This window comes from Sus scrofa, chromosome 4, assembly GCF_054392235.1.
Source record: "Sus scrofa isolate SSC_HxYL_T2T_F1_AM1 chromosome 4, Sscrofa_HxYL_maternal_Yorkshire_Landrace_v2.0, whole genome shotgun sequence".
Taxonomy (NCBI): Eukaryota; Metazoa; Chordata; class Mammalia; order Artiodactyla; family Suidae; genus Sus; species Sus scrofa.
Genome location: NC_139386.1, coordinates 45,940,463 through 45,960,948, shown reverse-complemented (window position 1 = coordinate 45,960,948; position 20,486 = coordinate 45,940,463). Strand labels below are relative to the sequence as shown.

At 40.8% G+C, this 20,486-nt stretch overlaps 1 protein-coding gene and 1 long non-coding RNA gene across 5 annotated transcripts in view; one reads left to right on the top strand and one right to left on the bottom strand.

Moving 5' to 3' along the window:
• Positions 1-4,406, bottom strand: part of C4H8orf88 (chromosome 4 C8orf88 homolog) — a 61,137-nt gene extending 56,731 nt beyond the window's left edge. For all 4 annotated transcript variants that reach the window (XR_014843011.1, XM_021089133.2, XM_085021099.1 and 1 more), the window contains exon 1: positions 4,272-4,406. The gene's annotated coding sequence lies outside the window, so the exon portion shown is untranslated. The remainder of the gene's footprint in view (positions 1-4,271) is intronic.
• A 78-nt stretch (positions 4,407-4,484) lies between these two features.
• On the top strand, positions 4,485-9,810 carry LOC146403797 (uncharacterized). The gene is made up of 2 exons (XR_014843012.1): positions 4,485-5,043; positions 7,511-9,810. It is a non-coding gene; the product is annotated as an uncharacterized LOC146403797 (long non-coding RNA).
• Positions 9,811-20,486: the final 10,676 nt, after the last annotated feature.

The following is a 20,486-nucleotide window of genomic DNA, read 5'->3' as shown; positions in this document are numbered from 1 at the left end:
CATGAGGTTGCGGGTTCGGTCCCTGCCCTTGCTCAGTGGGTTAACGATCCGGCGTTGCCGTGAGCTGTGGTGTAGGTTGCAGACGTGGCTCAGATCCCGCGTTGCTGTGGCTCTGGCGTAAGCTGGTGGCTCCAGCTCCGATTCGACCCCTAGCCCGGGAAGCTCCATATGCCGCGGGAGCGGCCCAAAGAAATAGCAAAGACAAAAAAAAAAAAAGTTATAAGCATATGTAGCAAAAAAAAACGCACTTCAAATATTTATTGAGAAATCAACCATGCACAATTATACCACCAAAATCAGAAATCATGAGAAGAGGTGGGTACAAATGCAGGACACCTGAAATGAACTTGCAATTAAGAGACCATCAACTTAAAACAATCTCATGTACATATAGACTCTTATATCAAAACTTCAGAATAACTGTAAACCAAAAATCTACAATTGATACATAAACAAGGAATCTCTGGAGAAGAAATATATCTCATAGTAAGTAAGTGCATAATCCACCATGAAAGGGGTCATTTGACATCATTCTTGGAATGCTGAAGTCTCCTTAGATCTGATTCTGATTTCCTCTCCATCAAAGAATTTATGATAATTATAATTAAATAATGCAACTGTACAATTAAATAATACAGTTCTACAATTGTATTATTAATAACCATTTCTCTTCATGGTACAATGCAAGGTCTACAATGTCTTATCACATCGCCTCGAATGGTGTAATGCCTATACTGAAGGATCAATAAGATGTAACAAACTGTGAGGATATATTTATATAGTTACACTGTTTTTTAACCAATTTACGCATTTTACATTTTACTTATTTTCAGAGGGTTTATTATTTTTGTTATTCTTATAGTTAATTTATTCTTTTTATTTTGCTATGTAAAATATTTAATGGTATATAAGGCTTTCTTCTATATAAAATTTTAGTTGCATAATATACACAATTTTAATATAATGTTAATATTTAAAGAAAAATTGAAATGTAACAGATAATACTAAATAGTAAAGATGAAAGCCATACAAAATGGGATAAAGTATAAAATAAATTTCCTATTTGTCTCAGCATATTTTCCATTCCACTTCTCCAGAGGGAGTCACTCAATCTGTTTCTTAAAATCCATGATATAATAATCTGTGTGAATGTAATTGTGTTTAAATATATGTATTTTATTCTGTAAAAAAAAATAAAAATTTAAACAATAAAAAAAATATTTACTGAATATTTTCTGTATGGAAGGGAATATTTTAATATGGACCAAAAAAGCAATCTAACATTGCATTATTTAATGTTTATCCTAGCCATTTTAATTAGAACCATAATAAAAGTAGTAGTAACTTTCCATCCTGTTTCCCATATGAAACTAATGAATCAGGATACAATAGAGTACTTTGACACACACTTTCTTATTTTTCCTTGCTCAGCTGAAACTGAGTTGGTAGGCTGTAAAGTCTTTTCCAGTTGCTGAGCAATGCAAATCCACAGTATTCAAACTAGGGATTTTCAAGAGTTGGGAGTTACAGAACTATTATATGATTTTGCAACATAAGTAAATAAACAAAGATCTTTCAGCACAACGTACTCTTTTAATTTGTAGTAGGAAAACTACAGCAAATCCACATAAGGAAATTAGAAAAGATGGTACTACACAGTAATCTACTTAATATGCCTTTTTTTTAAAGTAAACTATACCTGCATAGAGAAAGTTATATTACAGGGAGTAAGTCTGGGATGTGTACTACATAACAGCATCATGTCTTAGGGTTACTAAAGGAAAAGGCAAGTATCATCTGGTAAATATTGGTCCAAGATTGTAATCTATGAAAGACAGGACTCTACAACCCAAAACCCAATTCTCAGTTTGGGTTAAAAATAAATAGACTTGGAGTTCCCATCTTGGTGCAGCAGAAACAAACCTGACTGGGAACCCTGGCCTTGCTCAGTGGGTTGAAGATCCAGCATTGTCGTGAGCTGTGGTGTACGTCGCAGACATGGCTCAGATCTCACATTGCTGTGGCTGTGGTGCAGGCCAGCTGCTATAGCTCTGATTAGACCCCTAGCCTGGGAACCTCCATATGCCACAGGTGCGGCCCTAAAAAGACAAAATAAATAAATAAATAAATAGACAACTACAACGTCAGTACATAAAATAACTTTAGTCTTAAACTCTAATGTCTACATCACTCACTGAATGTAGAGCTTCGAAAGTTCCCTTTGAAAACTATAGATGCTACCTAGGATAGGCATTTAGGATATCAAGTGTTAGAAATAACTGTTGCAAAAAAACAATCTCATTTACAACACTGGGCCTGTCATAGAGTTGTCTTTGAAATGTAAATATATAGTTTTGTGGTATAAATATTTTTAAGGACGTTTTGACCCAATGTCTCAAAAATTCATTCCATTAATACATGCTGAGAAATGGTTACTGAATAAAGCGGTTTTTTTTTCAAGTTTACACATATTTAACAAATCACCTTAAAAGGCCTAGGGGTATGAACAGAACACTGTTCTGCAAGTCTGGAAACCTAAGTGTAGTTGCTATTCTACATGTAGAATAATTATATTTTAGGGTTTTTTTTTAAATCTTATCAAACTAAATATGAATTCTAAGAGTCCATCAATTCTGAAATTATAAATTAACCTAAAATTTTATAAAATATAGTATCAAGAGATAGTAAGCACATACACTGACCAATTGGGGCACAATTTCATTACCCAACATACACCATTCTTTTTTATTTAAAACTCCATTTTTTGAGATCCTACTACACATTAATTGCTTTACATATATTATCACATTTAATTTTGAGCCATCCATTAACTGTTGCAGAAAATCCATCAGAAAAGTGACTACTTTACAGATGAGAAACCCGAAGCTCAGAAGAATAAGAGACGTGTTCAAGTTCACACAATAATTGGTAGAAATGAGGTTTTGACTATAAAGTTGATGTCCGTCTCTAAACCTGTATGTCGGATAAGTAAAAGATACCTGACTCTCCACTGTTCCATGTGGACACTGTTTATTGGAAAAAATAATAATTATGAAAGAGAACATTTATGTATAAAACCTTGCTGAATATTTGGTGTAAAGAAATAGGCTGAAAGAAGAGAAAGACCATGCTTCATTTATTTCATGTGTTATTTCCCATATAGGATTATACTAGATAGAATTTAATCTCAATTTTCAATTTCAAAATATTTTTTACAAAGTTAAGATCCCTTAAAGCCAAATGCTGCTTATAAGTAAAAAAACTCTAAACTGATAAACTGATAGATAAAAAATAACATACAGGAAATAAAGGAGAATAAAGGATAAACTAGTTAGACTTAGGTGATGAAAGACATTTTATATTCCACAAATAAGGGTGCCATATTCATGAAAAAGTAGAACTAAAATATGAAAAAGTTATAAGCCCAGAGTGTTCCATTTTATTTTCCATCTCACACCTCTGACCAAAAAAAAAAATTTTTCTTTTGAAGCACCATTCAACATACATGCAATTTAACACTTAGGTGGGATAAAACTGTCCAGGTTATGGGTGTTTGTGGTTGTCATAACTGATGTAACTGTCCTTTTACAGTTTTTCTTTTTAAATAATTTTGCTAAACTCTTAAGGCAATAAAAAAACTTTTGATACAAATATTTTGTATACCTGAAACTAATATACTGTTACATGTCAACTTTTTTAAAAAGGCCTATCCTTATAAGTTGTGCAGAACACCTTCAACATTCATTAACCACTGGATTTCCTTTTGATTTCCTACTGAGTTTTCTTACTGTATATAATTTTATGTAATTAATGTTTATTTTATTAATAATAAAAACAAACCACGGTAATCTCAATAATAAACTGATGCACCAAAATAATGAGACAGTCTTCTAACCATCCCACTACCTAGGACCAGGTCCTGGGACTGAGGGCGACGTGCTCTTACTTCGGGGGGCATTTTATTTGCTTGTTTTGTTTCATCAGCATCCCTTCAGCAGATTAACTCCCTCAACCACTTGCCCTTCGCCGGGTTTTCCACCCCAGCCCTCACCTCTTTCCTTCTGACCCGCTTGCTCCCTTCGCACTCTAAGAGCTACCCTGTGGACCCTGTGGGGTCCCCGCCTGATTTGTCCCCACAGATCCCGGAGCTTCCCTCAGTCACCTCAACTTTTCCCATGCTCCTGCCTGGGGAGACGCCGCCGGCCCGCCTCCTAATCCCTGGGCCTGACTTCTCTCCTCGCCGTGGGGCTTCGTCCTCCCCGGCCACTTACCGCCTCAAGATCCGGGAGGACTTCGGGGCAGCAGCGTCGCGGTGCTCAGACCAGACGCGGTGGCCCAGCGCCCCCCCCCGCCTGTCCGGGAACGGCTCGGGCCGCGCCTCCCCTCGAGAGCCTGGTGGCAGCGACGGTGGGGGCGGGGCGGGGCCGACGGCGGCTCAGAGGGGCAGGGGCGGGCGCAGGGCGGTGCTTTGGGCTCCGGGTCTCGAGCGCGGGCGCAGCCCGGCGGGAGCAGAACCGTTAAACCCGCGGCGCGCGCTTCCGGGACGTGCTGGTTGCGACGGGAAGGCGCGGCGCTTCTAGGACCCTGCCTCGTGCGGAGGAGGAGGCGGGAGGCCTCTCCAAGGTGCTGACAGGCTCGACCTGGACGGAGCGCGCCCTTATGAACAGCCTGGGGACCGACAGCCGGCGGTCCTGTGAGCCTGGGAGATGCGGGAGGAGCCGCCTGCGCGGGCTCCAGGCACCGTCTGTGAGCGAGGCCTCCCGCGCGCTGACGACTGAGCCCCCTCCCGCGTCTGAGCGGCCACGGGCCCCAACATCCCGAGGAGTCTATAATGGGGCTAGGATTCTGGGAGTAAGGGGTTTGAGATGCGTCTCACACAGACTGCAGCACTGAAAGGAACAAAATGAGTTGAAGCGAATTCGTCTGAATCTGAATCCTCTATTTTTAATCTTCACCTTTATTCTTTTACTCGGTTTTTCATTGTTATTTTTGAGTCTCTCTTGGAACCAACTCTATACCAGGGGGCATGGGGACAGAACACGGGTAAACAGGACAGTTCCTCACAATTCGGTGGGCCTCTGGGCTGGTGGGCAATTCTGTGGGCTGTACTAAGTAAGCATTGTGATAGAGTAATAGATCTAAGTTTGGAACATAGTACAAAGAATATCTAAATTGACCCTTAGTCTGGGAATGTCATAGCTGTTTTCAGAGCAGGTGATGGTTTGTTGCAATTGGCTGGGGGAAGAAGGCAAGAAAGAAGTCCAGAAAGGGGCGGGGTGGGGGGTGTACTCGTCTAGTATGGAGTAGTTGGAGTTGAGGAGCTAGCAGTGGGGAAATAAAACAGAAGTGGACATGAATCAAACTTTGAATCTTTCATAACTTTTTGAATATTTGAAGGCTCATTCTGGTAGCGCTATGGAGGTTAGATTTGGGGGAGGGCAAGTGTAAGATATAGCAATATTAAACAAGCTATAAGAAGGCTTCCTGGGAGTTCCCTTACTGGCTCAGCGGTTAACGAATTCAACGAGGAACCATGAGGTTGCGGGTTCCATTCCTGGCCTTGCTCGGTGGGTTAAGGATCCAGCATTGCTGTGAGCTGTGGTGTAGGCTGGTGGCTACAGCTCCGATTAGACCCCTAGCCTGGGAACCTCCATATGCCGCAGGCAGCCCTAGAAAAGGCAAAAAAAAAGGACAAAAATTTTATATATAAGGCTTCCTGGAAGGTGTTTGTAATAGCTCCAACAATAATGTTTGATAAAGAAGAAGGAGTAAATCTGAGAGATGTTGCTGAAGTGAAATCAATAGTTTTGTGACAGATTGGTTGAAAGACATGAGTAAGAGAATCTAGTGTGATTCTTGGGGTTTCTGAATTGGGTGAACAAGTGAATAGCTGGTGATGACATTAAGATAGGGAATACAAGAGGCAGAACTGGTTTGAGGAGGAAAGGATTGTTACCAGATGCAAGTCTGTGTGCCTGACACACAGTGAGGCCAAGCAATACTGAAAATCAGGGTTGGGAATAGAAAAAAGGTTTATTGCAGGGCTGTGCCAGGAAATGGTTGGCTTATGCCTAAGAAGCCTTTTTATTTTTATTATTTATTAATTTATTTTCTTACTTTTTGTTTTTTAGGGCTGCACTCATGGCATATGGAGATTCCCAGGCTAGGGGTCAAGTCAGAGCTACAGCTGCCAACCTATGCCATAGCTGCAGCAATGAAGGCTCTGAGCCTCGTCTGAGACCTACACCACAGCTCACAGCAATGCCAGATTTTTAACCCACTGAGCGAGGCCAGGGATTGAACCTGCAACCTCATGTTTTCTAGTCAGATTTGTTTCCACTTTGCCAATATGGGAACACCTAAGAAGACTTTTTAAAGGCAAGATTAGGGACGGGTGTAGTTAGTTGTTGCAAACTTCTTAGCCTCTGTTTTGTTGTTGTTGTTGTTGTTCTAGCAACTGTGCAGCAGGTCATTGTCAGGTCACAATGCTCCTGTAAACCTACAACAAAACAAATGTTATTTTCTGTCCTGCAACTTTTTATCTCTATATGAATGGACTCTTAAAGGTCAGAGCCTTGTGAATAAGCTATCCTGTATATTTCAGGCAATAGGCAACATTCTTTTACAAAATGTGAAGAGCCAGCATGACTAAGCACAGGCAACAAAAACAACAAGAAAAAACGAAGTAAAAAGGAACAGATCTAATATGGAGTCAGATTTTTTTCTCTTTGCTGTTACATGATGAGTTCAGAATGGGATTTGTAAACATTCTATTAAAATGGGATGTTCAAGTTAAGGTATTCAAACAGCTATTTTATATGCATACACAGAAAATATATACCATATACACAATTACATTATAGATAAATTGGAACATTGGAAAGGGATACTGATTATGAAAGAAGTACTTGGTAAGAGGATGCAAAAGATGAGTGACCTCCAAAGGAGGCTGTGTAAAGGCAAATAAATCTTGACTAGAATGGGGTAACTGAAGATATATAGTGCCTCTCTGAAAAAAGACCATCTAAGTCAGGCCCAAAGGCTGATGTAGAATAGGAAAAGTGTGTTTAGGTAAAGGGAACTGTAGGTATGTGATAGGGAAGAACAAATCTGACTTGTATTAGATCTGTTCTGGTGCTTGTGCTTAGTCATGCTGGCTCTGTACCTTTTGTAAAAGAATGCTGGCTATAGTGAGAAATGTACAGGATATCCTATTCTCAAGGCTATGACCCTTAAGAGTGTAACACTTTTATTTATTTTTATTTATTTATTTAATGTCTGCACCCACAGCATATGAAAGTTCCCAAGCTAGGGGTCCAATGAGGGCTGTAGCTCCTGGCCTACACCGCAGCCACAGCAAAATGGGATCCTTAACCCACTGAGCAAGGCCAGGAAACAAACTCTCATCCTCATGGATACTAGTCAGGTTCATTAGCGCTGAGCAACTAAGCAAATTCCAAGGTTATTACACTTTTAGATAAAAAGTTACAGAACATTTGTTTTGTTGCAGGTTTATAGGAACATCATGCTCTGATTGTGACTTGACCTACCTGGACAGCTGCAAGAACAATGAATTTCTGCACCAAGTTTGCAACAACTAACCAACCATACTCGCCTTCCAGCTCACTTTTCTTATATAAATTAAGCCTAATTTCTGATGAGAGGGAGATGGTTGTTTGAGACACTAGTCTGCCATCTTCTAGGTCTGCTGGTTCTCCAGTTAAAGTCATTATTCCTTGCCACAATTGTCCCACAATTTATGGGCCTGTCATGAGGCAAGCAAAAAGGACTTGAACTTGGTATCAATTTTGGCTAGGCCAGCCAGGAGCCTTGCTGCTTGTGGCCAGCCAGCCGCAGTTGGGGAATTTTCAGGTAAGGCCTTAGCAGCTGCTGGGACCACTTGTTCTGAGGCTCTTCCCTTCAAAATTCCCTGAAGTGGCATCAGCTGCCTCAGTACTTAGAAGGTGAGAAAGTAATCGACATTTCAGAACCAGCTGGCTCCATACAGTAGTATAAGTTACTTCGGTGTATACAACCTGGAGCATTCTCCCCCTCAATTCAGGCAGCTGAATTGTTGTCGGACTCAACCCCCTTTGTGAACTGGTTTCTTTGCTTTTGTTTTTGCATTCATTCGTAATGAAACCTTTGTCCTTTTGGTATTGAAATTTTGTTTGTGCTTTTAGTGTTTTTTTTTTTTTCCTTGAAATTATAAATATGGGAAATATCCCATTTGTCCCTTAAGAAAAGCCCTTTGGGGCATATCTTAAATAACTGTGCAAAATATAGCTGTGGGCCTGTGACTAAGAAAGAGATGATACTCTATTATAATAGTGGGAGATCCCAATACATATTAGGATCAGTAGAGTGATGGCCCTGGAATACCTCACCTTATTATACTACCTTGCAATTAGAATTGTTTTGAGAAAGAGTAGGTTAAAATGATGACATTCCATTTGTAGAAACATTTATGCTATTGTATTAGAAGGAAGTCAGATGTCTGCCACATTATTATGGTACAGCAATCTGAAAGTGAAATAGAGTATTAACTAAAGAACAACCCGATATACAGACGGCCAACAAACACATGAAAAAATGCTCAACATCGCTGATTATAAGAGAAATGCAAATCAAAACTACCACGAGATACCACCTCACACCAGTCAGAATGGCCATCATTAATAAATCCACAAATAACAAGTGCTGGAGGGGCTGTGGAGAAAAGGGAACCCTCCTGCACTGTTGGTGGGAATGTAAACTGGTACAGCCACTATGGAGAACAGTTTGGAGATACCTTAGAAATCTATACATAGAACTTCCATATGACCCCGCAATCCCACTCTTCGGCATCTATCTGGACAAAACTCTACTTAAAAGCGACACGTGCACCCGCATGTTCATTGTAGCACTATTCACAATAGCCAGGACATGGAAACAACCCAAATGTCCATCGACAGATGATTGGATTCGGAAGAAGTGCTATATATACACAATGGAATACTACTCAGCCATAAAAAAGAATGACATAATGCCATTTGCAGCAACATGGATGGAACTAGAGAATCTCATACTGAGTGAAATGAGCCAGAAAGACAAATACCATATGATATCACTTATAACTGGAATCTAATATCCAGCACAAATGAACATCTCCTCAGAAAAGAAAATCATGGACTTGGAGAAGAGACTTGTGGCTGCCTGATGGGAGGGGGAGGGAGTGGGAGGGATCGGGAGCTTGGGCTTATCAGACACAACTTAGAATAGATTTACAAGGAGATCCTGCTGAATAGCATTGAGAACTCTGTCTAGATACTCATGTTGCAACAGAAGAAAGGGTGGGGAAAAAAATGTAATTGTAATGTATACATGTAAGGATAACCTGACCCCCTTGCTGTACAGTGGGAAAATAAAAAATAATAATAATAATAAATAAATAAATAAACTAAAAAAAAAAAAAAAAGAACCGCCCCCCTTGGCTAAGAAGGCAGCTGCAAGCCTTTACAGCTATGCTCCTCACTATACCACCCTTCTTGTAATAACGTAACAACTGTGTGCCCTGTGTCCAAGCCAGCAGCCCTGCTAATCATGTACCCAACATTGCTTATCAGTTCTGCTTCTGTAACCTTTCTTGCTCAGTTTCTTAGGGAGGAACACTGTCTGCTTGGGGATGGGGGGGAGGTCCGGGATGCTTATAAGGGAAAATCAAGACCTTGTAGTGTATAAAAGTTACTGAGAACAACGACCTGGTGCTCAGACTCTGGAGGTGACTCCTCTGAGCCTGCACTGGTGCTGAATAAACCTTGCTTTCCCATATCTCTGAGTGCTGTTTGTCTCCTTCCACTGCCACGGTTTTGCAGTTTCCACAACAAAAGGAAAACGGGGGCGGGCAGAGCAAGATGGCAGAGAAGAAGTCATGCATAACTTCTCCCACAAACACATCAAAAAAACACATCTACATGTAAAACTACTCACACAGAACATCAACTGAATACTGGCAGAAGAACTTCAACCTCCAAAAAGGGCAAGAAACTCTTGACATAACCGGGTAGAACAAAAGAAAAAAGAGAAAAGGAATCAGGATGGGACTAGCATTCCCGAGAGGGAGATGTGAAGGAGAAAAGGAACCCACCTCCTGGGAAGCCGCCTACCTGACAAAGATCAGCCAAGTTGGCAGAGAAAAGCACAGCAGCTGGACTGAGAACAGTAAAGCAGAGTGAGAGCCGCGGGACCACAAAGTTGCCAAGAAAAACATAGCAGCTGGACTGAGAACAGCACAGAGTGAGAGCCATGCAGATCATCTGAAACACCTGCCTAGGCACCACAGCCTGAGATGCTCTGGTGGAGGCTGGGCCCTGAGACTCAGGCTCCGGAGGTCAGTTCTGGGGACAGCAGTGGTGATGGCATGAGGGGCTAAGGAGCAGTGAACTCCACAGCAGAGGGAAACTGGGAGAAGCTCCGGACCCGGAAGAGAGGCAAGGCACCATTGTTGGGGAGGGGAGAGAGGAGAGGTGGGCTGCCATAGGAAACTCCCTGCTCTGGATCCTGCGCAAGCCTGGGAGCTTAGAGGGCCGGGTGACTCTGTGGAGGCTACAGGTGGCAAGAAGTCTATTGCTTGTTTAAGGGAGATTAGGAGCTTCTTGTGCAGGCTGCCAGTGGCCAGGCACCTATTGTGTGGGCTAAGGCCATAAGGGGGCTAAGTACAACGTGGTGCCTCTTGCACAATCTAGAGGTGGCAGGGACAATGTGGCAGTCATCTCAGAGGCCAGAGGGAGGCGTGGCTTGCCACCACTGGGGCCTGTGAGTGGCACCACCTGCAACCCCAGTCACCTCAGGGGTTGGCAAAAAAGTAAAAAAGAGGGCACTGCAACCAAGCACCAACCGTTGTTGCTCTCACTCCACTGGGAACACGCCCATCTTGCAGCTGCCACTGCCAAAGGCTCTGGGCAGCGGCCAGACATTTGGTCACTGTCCTTCCCAAGATCCTACAACTAGGAGCAGCTGGTGCAGCACCTACTGCATGGGCTAAGTGGGACAGGGTGCTTCTTGCATGGTCTGCAGGCAGCAGGAGCAAACCATTGCAGTTATCCCTGATTCCAGAGGTGGGTGTGGCCCACTGCCATTGGAGATACCCGAACAAAAATCACTTGCAGTCCCATTGACCTAAAGGGCACCACAAAGGAGGGCATTGTGACCGAACACCACCTGTCAGTGCTCAGGCACCCCTGGGAACACACCCACCCTGCTGCTGCCACTGCCAAACATTCCAGGCAGTACTCACATGCCTGATCTCTGTTACATCCCAGGATCCTGCAACTAGGAGCACAGTATACAGCTGCTCATATGTGGGCTGAGACGGGTTGCTTCATGCATGGTCTATAGGTGGCAGAGGCAAACTACTGCAGTTATCAATGACTCTAGAGATAGTCATGGCCTGCTCCAAATAGGGGTCCCTGAACAGGCAGCACCTGAAGTTCCAATCACCTCAGAGGAGGGCAATGCAATCTAATACAAGCTGTTGTTGCTTTCACTCCCCTGGGCACTCATGCACCCTGCTGTGGCTACTGCTAAATGCTCTGGTCACCTTGAAGATCTGCCTAGAGCTTATTACCACTTCCCAGGGCCCTGAAACCAGGAGTAGCCTTGCCACCTTCCTGCAGGTCCTTGCTGCTATTGAGAGGCCAATGACCAAGCACTGACTCCTGCCCTACCCATTGCCGCCTCCTCATGAAAACACACTGAGCATCCTGGGAACAACAGCCCGCTTACACCAAAGAAAGAGACATCAAATATTCAAACTCGCATGCCAAAAATAACTAGTAACCCCCTAAAAACACAAAGGGTTATTCTTGCTTAGAACTAGCCTTACAAGTCTACAGTTTGGCTTCCGTAAACTCACAGAAAAAGAAAAACACAAGCAAGATGAAGAAGCACAGAAATCACTCCCAGTTAAAGGAACAGGAGAATTCACCTAAAGCAATCAGCAATGAAACAGAACTCTGCAGCCTGACAGACTTGGAGTTAAAAAGGGAGGTGTTGAAAATACTGAAGGAATTAAGAGAGGATATGAACAGTAATGCAGATTCCTTTAGAAAGGAACTAGAAAATATAAGGAGGAGCCAAGAAAAACTAGAAAATTCATTTGTAGAGATACAAACTGAGCTAAAGGCAATAAAGAGCAGAATGAATAATAGAGAAATGAAATAGTGACGTAGAAGATAGAATAATGGAAATCACCCAAACAGGACAGCAGACAGAAAACCAAATGAAAAAACATGAAAGAAATATAAGAGATCTATGGGATAATATACAGCGGGCCAATCTATGCATAATAAGAATTCTAGAAGGAGAAGAAAAAGGGGATTGAAAATATATTTGCAGAAATTATGTCTGAAAACTTTTCAAATCTAAAGGAAACTGATATCAAGATACAGGAAGCACAGAGAGCCCCAAAAAAGTGGAACCCAAACAGGCCCACACCAAGGTATATTATAATAAAAATGGCTTATTATTATAATAAAAAAAGAGAAAGAGAAGAGTCTAAAGGCAGCAAGAGAAAACAAAAGCGTTAATTATAAGGGAACCCCCATATGGCTATCAGCTGATTTCTCTACAGAAACACCAGAAGGGAGTGGCAAGATACATTTAACGTGCTGAAAGGAAAAAATTTGCAACCTAGAATACTCTATCCAGCAAGAATATCATTTGAAATATAATGGGAAATAAAGAATTTCTCCAACAAACAAAATCTAAAGAGTACAGCAATATGAAACCCATTCTAAAAGAAATACTGAAAGGGCTCCTCTAAATTAAAAAAAAAGAGAGAGAGAGAGAGGGAAAAAAAAGGAAAAAAGAAGAATTAGGATGGAGGAAACCACAATTGGAAAGCAGTCACTTAAATAAGCCAACATACAGATCTAAACATGATGTTAAAAAAAGAAAGAAAGAAAGAAAAAGACCAAAATCATACAATGTGGGGAAGGGAAGTAAGAAAATACAGATTTCTTTATATTTTCATGATGTGTTTGAGCCTATAGGACTATAGGAAAAAGCAAGCAGATATAGGAAGCACTTTTTTTATTTTTGTTTGTTTGTTTGTTTCCAATGTACAGCATGGGGACCAAGTTACACATACATGTATACATATTTTTCCTCCCATTGTTGTGTTGAGATGTAAGTTTCTAGACATGGTTCTCAATGTTACACAGTAGGGTCTCATTGTAAATCCATTCCAAGAGCAAAGGTTTCCATCCGTTAAGCCCAAGCAACTTTCCACTCCCTTCCTCTCCCCCTGGGCAGCCACAAGTCTATTCTCCAAGTCCATGATTTTCATTTCTGAAGAAAGGTCCATTTGGGCCATATATTAGATTCCAGATATAAGTGATATCACATGGTGATTGTCTTTCTCTTTCTGACTTATTTCACGCAATATCAGAGTCTCTAGTTCCATCCATGTTGGAGCAACTGGCATTATCTTGTTCTTTTTTATGGCTGAGTAGTATTCCATTGTGTACCTATACACCACATCTTCCTAATCCAATCATCTGTCCGATGGACGTTTGGGTTGTTTCCATGTCTTGGCTATTGTGAATAGTGCTGCAATGAATGTGTGGTGCATGTGTATTTTTAATGAAAGATTTGTCCAGATATATGCCCAAGAGTGGGATTTCTGGGTCATATGGCAGTTCTATGTATAGATTTTAAGGTACCTCCATACTGTCCCCCATAGTGGTTGTACCAGCTTACAATCCCACCAACAGTGCAGGAGGGTTCCCTTTTCTCCACAGCCCCTCCAGCACTTGTTATTTGTGGATTTATTAATGATGGCCATTCTGACTGGTGTGAGGTGGTATCTCGTGGTAGTTTTGATTTGAAATTCTCTTATAATCAGCGATGTTGAGCATTTTTTCATGTGTTCGTTGGCCATCTGTACATATTCCTTGGAAAAATGTCTATTGAAGTCCTTTGACCATTTTTCAATTGGGGGTTGGCTGTTTTGTTTTTGGGTTGTATAAATTGATTGTATATCCTAGGAGTTTCTGTCGTGGCTCAGTGGTTAATGAATCCGACTAGGAACCATGAGGTTTTTGGTTCCATCCCTGGGCCTCACTCAGTGGGTTAAGGATCTGGTGTTGCTGTGACCTGTGGTGTAGGTCGCAGATGCCGCTCAGATCCCACGTTGCTGTGGCTCTGGCATAGGCCGGTGGCTACAGCTCCAATTCGACCCCTAGCCTGGTAACTTCCATGAGCAGAGGGGGTGGCCCAAGAAAAGGCAAAAAGACAAAAAAAATTGATTGTATATCCTGGAGATTAAGACCTTGTCTGTTGCATCGTTTGAAAGTCTTTTCTCCCATTCTGTAAGTTGTCCTTTTTTTTTTTTTTTTTTTCTTTTTGGTTTCCCTTGCTGTGCAAAAGCTTGTCAGTTTGATTAGGTCTCATTGGTTTCTTTTTGCTCTTATTTCTGTTGCCTTGGGAGACTGACCTGAGAAAATATTCATGAGGTTGATGTCAGAGAATGTTTTGCCTATGTTCTCTTCGAGGAGTTTGATGGTGTGTTGTCTTAGATTTAAGTCTTTTAGCCACTTTGAGTTTATTTTCGTGCATGGTGTGAGGGTGTGTTCCAGCTTCATTGATTTGCATGCAGCTGTTCAGGTTTCCCAGCAATGCTTGCTGAATAAAGTGTCTTTTTCCCATGTTATGTTCTTGCCTCCTTTGTCAAAGATTAATTGACCATAGGTGTCTGGGTTTGTTTCTGGGTTCTCTATTCTCTTCCATTGGTCTGTCTGTCTGTTTTGGTACCAGTACCACACTGTCTTGATGACTGTGGCTTTGTAGTATTGCCTGAAGTCTGGGAGAGTTATGCCTCCTGCTTGGTTTTTGTTCCTCAGGATTGCTTTGGCAATTCTGGGTCTTTCGTGGTTCCATATACATTGTTGGATTGTTTGTTCTAGTTCTGTGAACACTGACATGGGTAATTTGATAGGGATTGCATTGAGTCTGTAGATTGCTTTGGGTAGTATGGCCATTTTTACAATATTACTTTTTCCAACCCAGGAGCATGGACTGTCTTTCCATTGCTTTACATCTTCTTTAATTTCCTTGATTAATGTTTTATACTTCTCTGCATATAAGTCCTTTACCTCCTTGGTCAGGTGTAGTCCCAGGTATTTGATTTTTTTGGGGTGCATGTTTAAAAGGTATTGTATTTTTGTATTCCTTTTCTAATATTTTGTTGTTAGTATACAGAAAAGCAACTGATTTCTGAATGTTAATCTTGTATCCTGCTACTTTGCTGAATTCATTGATCAGTTTGAGTAGTTTGGGGGTTGAGTCCCTAGGGTTTTCTATATATAGTATCAGGTCCTCTGCATACAGTGACAGTTTGACCTCTTCTCTTCCTATTTGGATGCCTTTTATTTCTTTTGTGTGTCTGACTGCTGTGGCTAGGACTTCCAGTACTATGTTGAATAAGAGTGCTGAGAGTGGGCGTCCTTGTCTTGTTCCACATTCTAGTGGGAAGGCTTTCAGCTTTTCTCCACTGAGTATTATATTTGCTGTGGGTTTGTCATAAATGGCTTTGATTATGTGAAGGTATGTTCCCTCTATACCCACTTTGGCCAGAGTTTTTATCATGAACGGATGTTGGACTCTGTCAAATGCTTTTTCTGCATCTATTGAGGTGGTCATATGGTCTTCGACTTTTCTTTTGTTAATGTGGTATATGACATTGATTGATTTGCATATGTAGAACCATCCTTGTGCACCTGGGATGAATCCCAGCTGGTCGTGGTGTATGATCATTTTGATATGTTGTTGGATTCGGTTGGCTAAGATCTTGTTGAGAATTTTTGCATCTATATTCATCAAGGGTATTGGTAGATAGTTTTCTTTTTTGGTGGTATCTTTGTCTGGTTTTGGAATTCGGGTGATGGTGGAGTCATAGAATGTCTTTGGGAGTGTTCCTTCTTCTTCAACCTTTTGAAAGAGTTTAAGGAGGATGTGCACCAGATCCTCTATGTATGTTTGGTAGAATTCGCCTGTGAAGCCATCTGGTCCTGGGCTTTTATTTGTAGGGAGTGTTTTTATGACACATTCAATTTCATTTCTAGTGATTGGTCTGTTCAGTTGATCTGTTTCTTCTCGGCTCAGTTTTGGCAGGCTGTAAGTCTCTAGAAAGTTGTCCATTTCTTCTAGGTTGTCAAATTTGTTGGCATATAGTTGTTCATAGTATTCTCTTACTGCTTTTTGTATTTCTGCGTGTCAGTTGTGATTTCTCCTTTTTCGTTTCTGATTTTGTTTATTTGGGTTTTTCCTCTCCTCTTCTTGGTGAGTCTAGCCAGAGGTTTTTCAATTTTGTTTACCTTTTCAAAGAACCAGCTCTTGGATTTATGGAGTTCTTCTAATTGTTTTTTGAATCTCTATTTTATTGTTTTCCTCTTTGTTCATTATGATTTCCTTCCTTCTGCTGACTTTAGGTTTTTTTGTTGTTGTTGTTGTTCTTCTTTTTCCAATTCATTTAGGTGTTGGGTTGGTTGTCGATTTGAGCTTTTTCTTCTTTTTTGAGGAAGGCCTGTATTGCCATGAACTTCCCTCTGAGCACTGCTTTTGCATCATCCCACAGATTTTGAGAGGTTGTGTCTTCATTTGTCTCTAGGTACTTTTTAATTTCCTTCTTGATTTCCTCATTGACACAGTGGTTTTTTAGTAGCATGCTGTTTAGTCTCCATGTAGTAGGTTTTATGCTCATTTCTTTTCCTATGGTTGATACCTAGTTTCATGCCATCGTGGTCAGAGAAGATACTTGAAATAATTTCTATGCTCCTAAATTTGTTGAGGTTTAGCTTTGTGTGCCAGTATGTGATCAGTTCTTGAGAATGTTCCATGGGCACTTGAGAAGAATGTGTATTCTGATTTTTTTGGATGTAATGTCCTGAAAATGTAAAATATGTCTAACTTTTCTATTGTGTCCTTTAGGATCTCTGTTGTCTTACTGATTTTCTGTCTAGAGGATCTGTCCATGGATGGTGAGTGGGGTGTTAAAGTCTCCTGCTATGATTATATTCCCATCAATTTCTCCTTTTATGTCTGTTAATATTTGTGGTATATATCTGGGTGCTCCTATATTCGGGGCATATATGTGGAAAACAGGAATATCCTCTTCTTGAATGGATCCTTTAATCATTAAATAGTGTCCTTCGTTGTCTTTCTTTATGGCCTTTGTTTTAAAGTCTATTTTGTCTGATATGAGTATTGCAACTCCTGCTTTCCTGTCTTGCCCATTGGCATGGAATATTTTTTCCCATCACCTCATTTTCCATCTTTATGTGTCCTTTGTCCTAAAGTGAGTTTCTTTTATGCAGCAGATTGAAGGTTTTTGCTTTTTCATCCAATCTACCACTCTGTGTCTTTTGATTATTCAGTGCATTGACATTTAAGGAGATTATGGATAGATATGTATTTATTGCCATTTTAAACTTTGTTTTCCAGTTGATTCTATGTTTCTCTTTTCTTTTTTGGTTTGGGGGGTTTCTATTTATTTTATGCTTAAGTACTTTTCATTTTTTGTGAATGTAATGTTTGGTTTTGATTTATGGTACCCCTGTTTTTTAAGCACGTTAAAAAATCATGCTTCGAACAGATGAGGAGAGGCAAGAGGTCGGAAGAGTAGGGGGACACACTCTCCCTCTCCCACAAACACAACCAAAAAAACACATCTACATATTAAATGACTCACACAGAACAGCAACTAAATGCTGGCAGAAGAACTTAAACTTCCAATAATGGCAAGAATCTGGTGACATAACTGGGTAAAACAAGAGAAAAGAGGAGAGTGAAAGAAGGGGAATCAGGTCCAGACTGGCACTCCTGAGAGGAGTGCTGCACCTAGACCATTATAGAATGTGTATATTAGTGGGCCTTTAAAAGGAGGTACCTAGGCAAAACGTCATGAAATTCAGCAGATAACCAAAAACTCAATGAAAATCCATCAGATTTTCTAAAAAAAACTTTATCAAGCTTTTAGGTGCTACATTGATGCAGACCCTGTGCCCCTCCCCCCCAAAATATCAAAAGAGTAAATATGACCCTCACTGGGCAAAGCACCCCAGATATAAGAAGAAAATTAAGAAAGTTAGATAGTGCATTTTTATTTTTATTTTTTTTCTGTCTTTTTGTCTCTTTTTAGGGCTGCACCCATGGCACATGGAGGTTCCCAGGCTAGGGGTCCAATCGGAGCTGTAGGTGTCAGCCTACCCTACAGCTACAGCAATGCACAATCTGAGCCATGTCTGCATCCTCCATCACAGCTCATGGCAAGTCCAGATCCTTAACCCACTGAGCGAGGCCAGGGATTGAACCTTTGTCATCTTGGATACTAGTCGGGTTCGCTAGTTCCTGATCCATGACAGGAACTCCAGATGGTGCATTTTTTGAGTTTTTATTTTTATTTTTTATTTTTTGCAGAATAAAATACATATATTTAAACACAATTACATTCACACAGATTATTATATCATGGATCTTAAGAAAAAGATTAAGTGACTCCCTCTGGAGAAGTGGAATGGAAAATATGCAGGACAAATAGGAAATTTATTTTATACTTTATCCCATAGATGGTGCATTTTTAATGAACCCTTTTCAATTGGCAGACATTGCATTTAACGTATTTAACAACAGGGAATAATGATAGAAAAAAGAGAATGCAAAATAGAATGTCACTCATCTGGCATCACCACTGGATTCCCAGAAGTCAAGTAACCAGTAACCAGAAGACAGGTAAGCCACCATTAGGGAAGGAACAATGTACATACCGTAGGAGTAAGGGCATTGGAAAATTGATTGCTCTAGACTAAAAAATAAGAAAGAAAACTATAAAAAATATGGGAGACTCTCATATGGTATAAAGAGAGGAACATTCTGATGATGAATGAAGAGGCTGGGGTGGGGCTCTCTTGGATTGAGGCACTCAATCCCAATTTCCCCACAGGAGCCCCAGGTAACTTTGATAGTGGGGGACAAGTTGATTGACTTTCTGATAGATACATGTGCAACATATTCTGTGGTAAACAGCAAGGTTGCACAGAAAATATCTAAGTCCATTCTGTTCATGGGAATTTCTGGAGAAGTACAAAATTATTCTTTCTTACAACCTCTAGAATGCTAATTAGGGGACCTCACCCAGAAACACACTTTCTTAAATATGCCAGTATGTCCAATACCTTTGGAGCCAAGATCTCCTTTGTAAAATAAATGCTCAAGTAACTTTTTTGCTAGAACATCTTGATATCAGGGTCCCACTGGAGCATGCTGTAAGCCTACCAATAGTACTCACATACACCCCAGAAAAGGAGACAGAACTCTTCCCCCTACCCCCAGTTCTACAAAAAGGTATGGCCAAAAATGTGGGCTAATGGCACCCCAGAGAAGGCCAAAAATGCATGGCCAATTCAAATTCCATTAAAAAGGAACACAGGAACACATAATTTAAAACAGTATCCTCTGAGGCAAGAGCCCCCAGTGGGAATTCAGACAATTCTCAAAAAGTTCTTGAAAACAGAACTGATTAAATCTTGCAGGTCCAAATATAACACCTCTATTCTCCTGGTCAAAAAGCCAAACTCAGCAGAGTATCACTTTGTCGAAGACTTGAGAGCTATTAATGAAATAGGCCAAGATTTGCACTCTGGGGCACCTAATCCATACACTGGGCTCACGACTATTCTGAGAAACTATGGCTGGTTCTAAGTTTTGGATTTGAAAGATGCTTTTTTTCTGCATTTCTATTGCAGAAGAATCACAGCAGCTGTATTCTTTTGAATGGCAGGACCTGGAAACATTGGAAAATCCTGCCTCAAGGATTTAAGAATTCCCCTGTCTTGTTTGGGGAAATGTTGGCTAGGGACCTTAGAAACTTAATTTTGGATGAAGGACTCTTTATCTAATGTATGGATAATTTGCTCATAGCAAAACCTACATGTGATAAGTGTCTACAAAATACCATCAGAACTTTGAACTATTTGGCCAATTGTGGGTAGAACTCTCCCAGAAAAAGACCCAAATATATAAGCAACAAGTCCAGTATCTGAGCTTTGTCCTTTCTCAAGGACAGCAGGATTTTGCCTGGTAGAAAACAGGCAATTGCAGGCTTGGGAACACCCAAGACTTGCAGACAACTGAGGGGCTTTCTGGGAATGAAAGGGTTCTCTTGGATTTGGATCCTAAATTATGGGCTCATAGCAAAGGCCACCTAAGAAGCATTAAAAGGACATGATTTTGAACCCCTTATTTGGACTAAAGAGTGCCAAACAGCATTTTAAACAATAAAAAAAAAAAAGTTAGTTTCATTCCTGGCTTTGAGACTACCAGACTTAAGGAATTCTTTCAAAGTGTATGTCAGGCATAAGACTAGGAGTATTAATTCAAACTCTGAGGATTATCCCTTGACCGGTTGCCTTCTTCTCAAAACTGCCAGAACAGACTGTCAAGGAATGGCT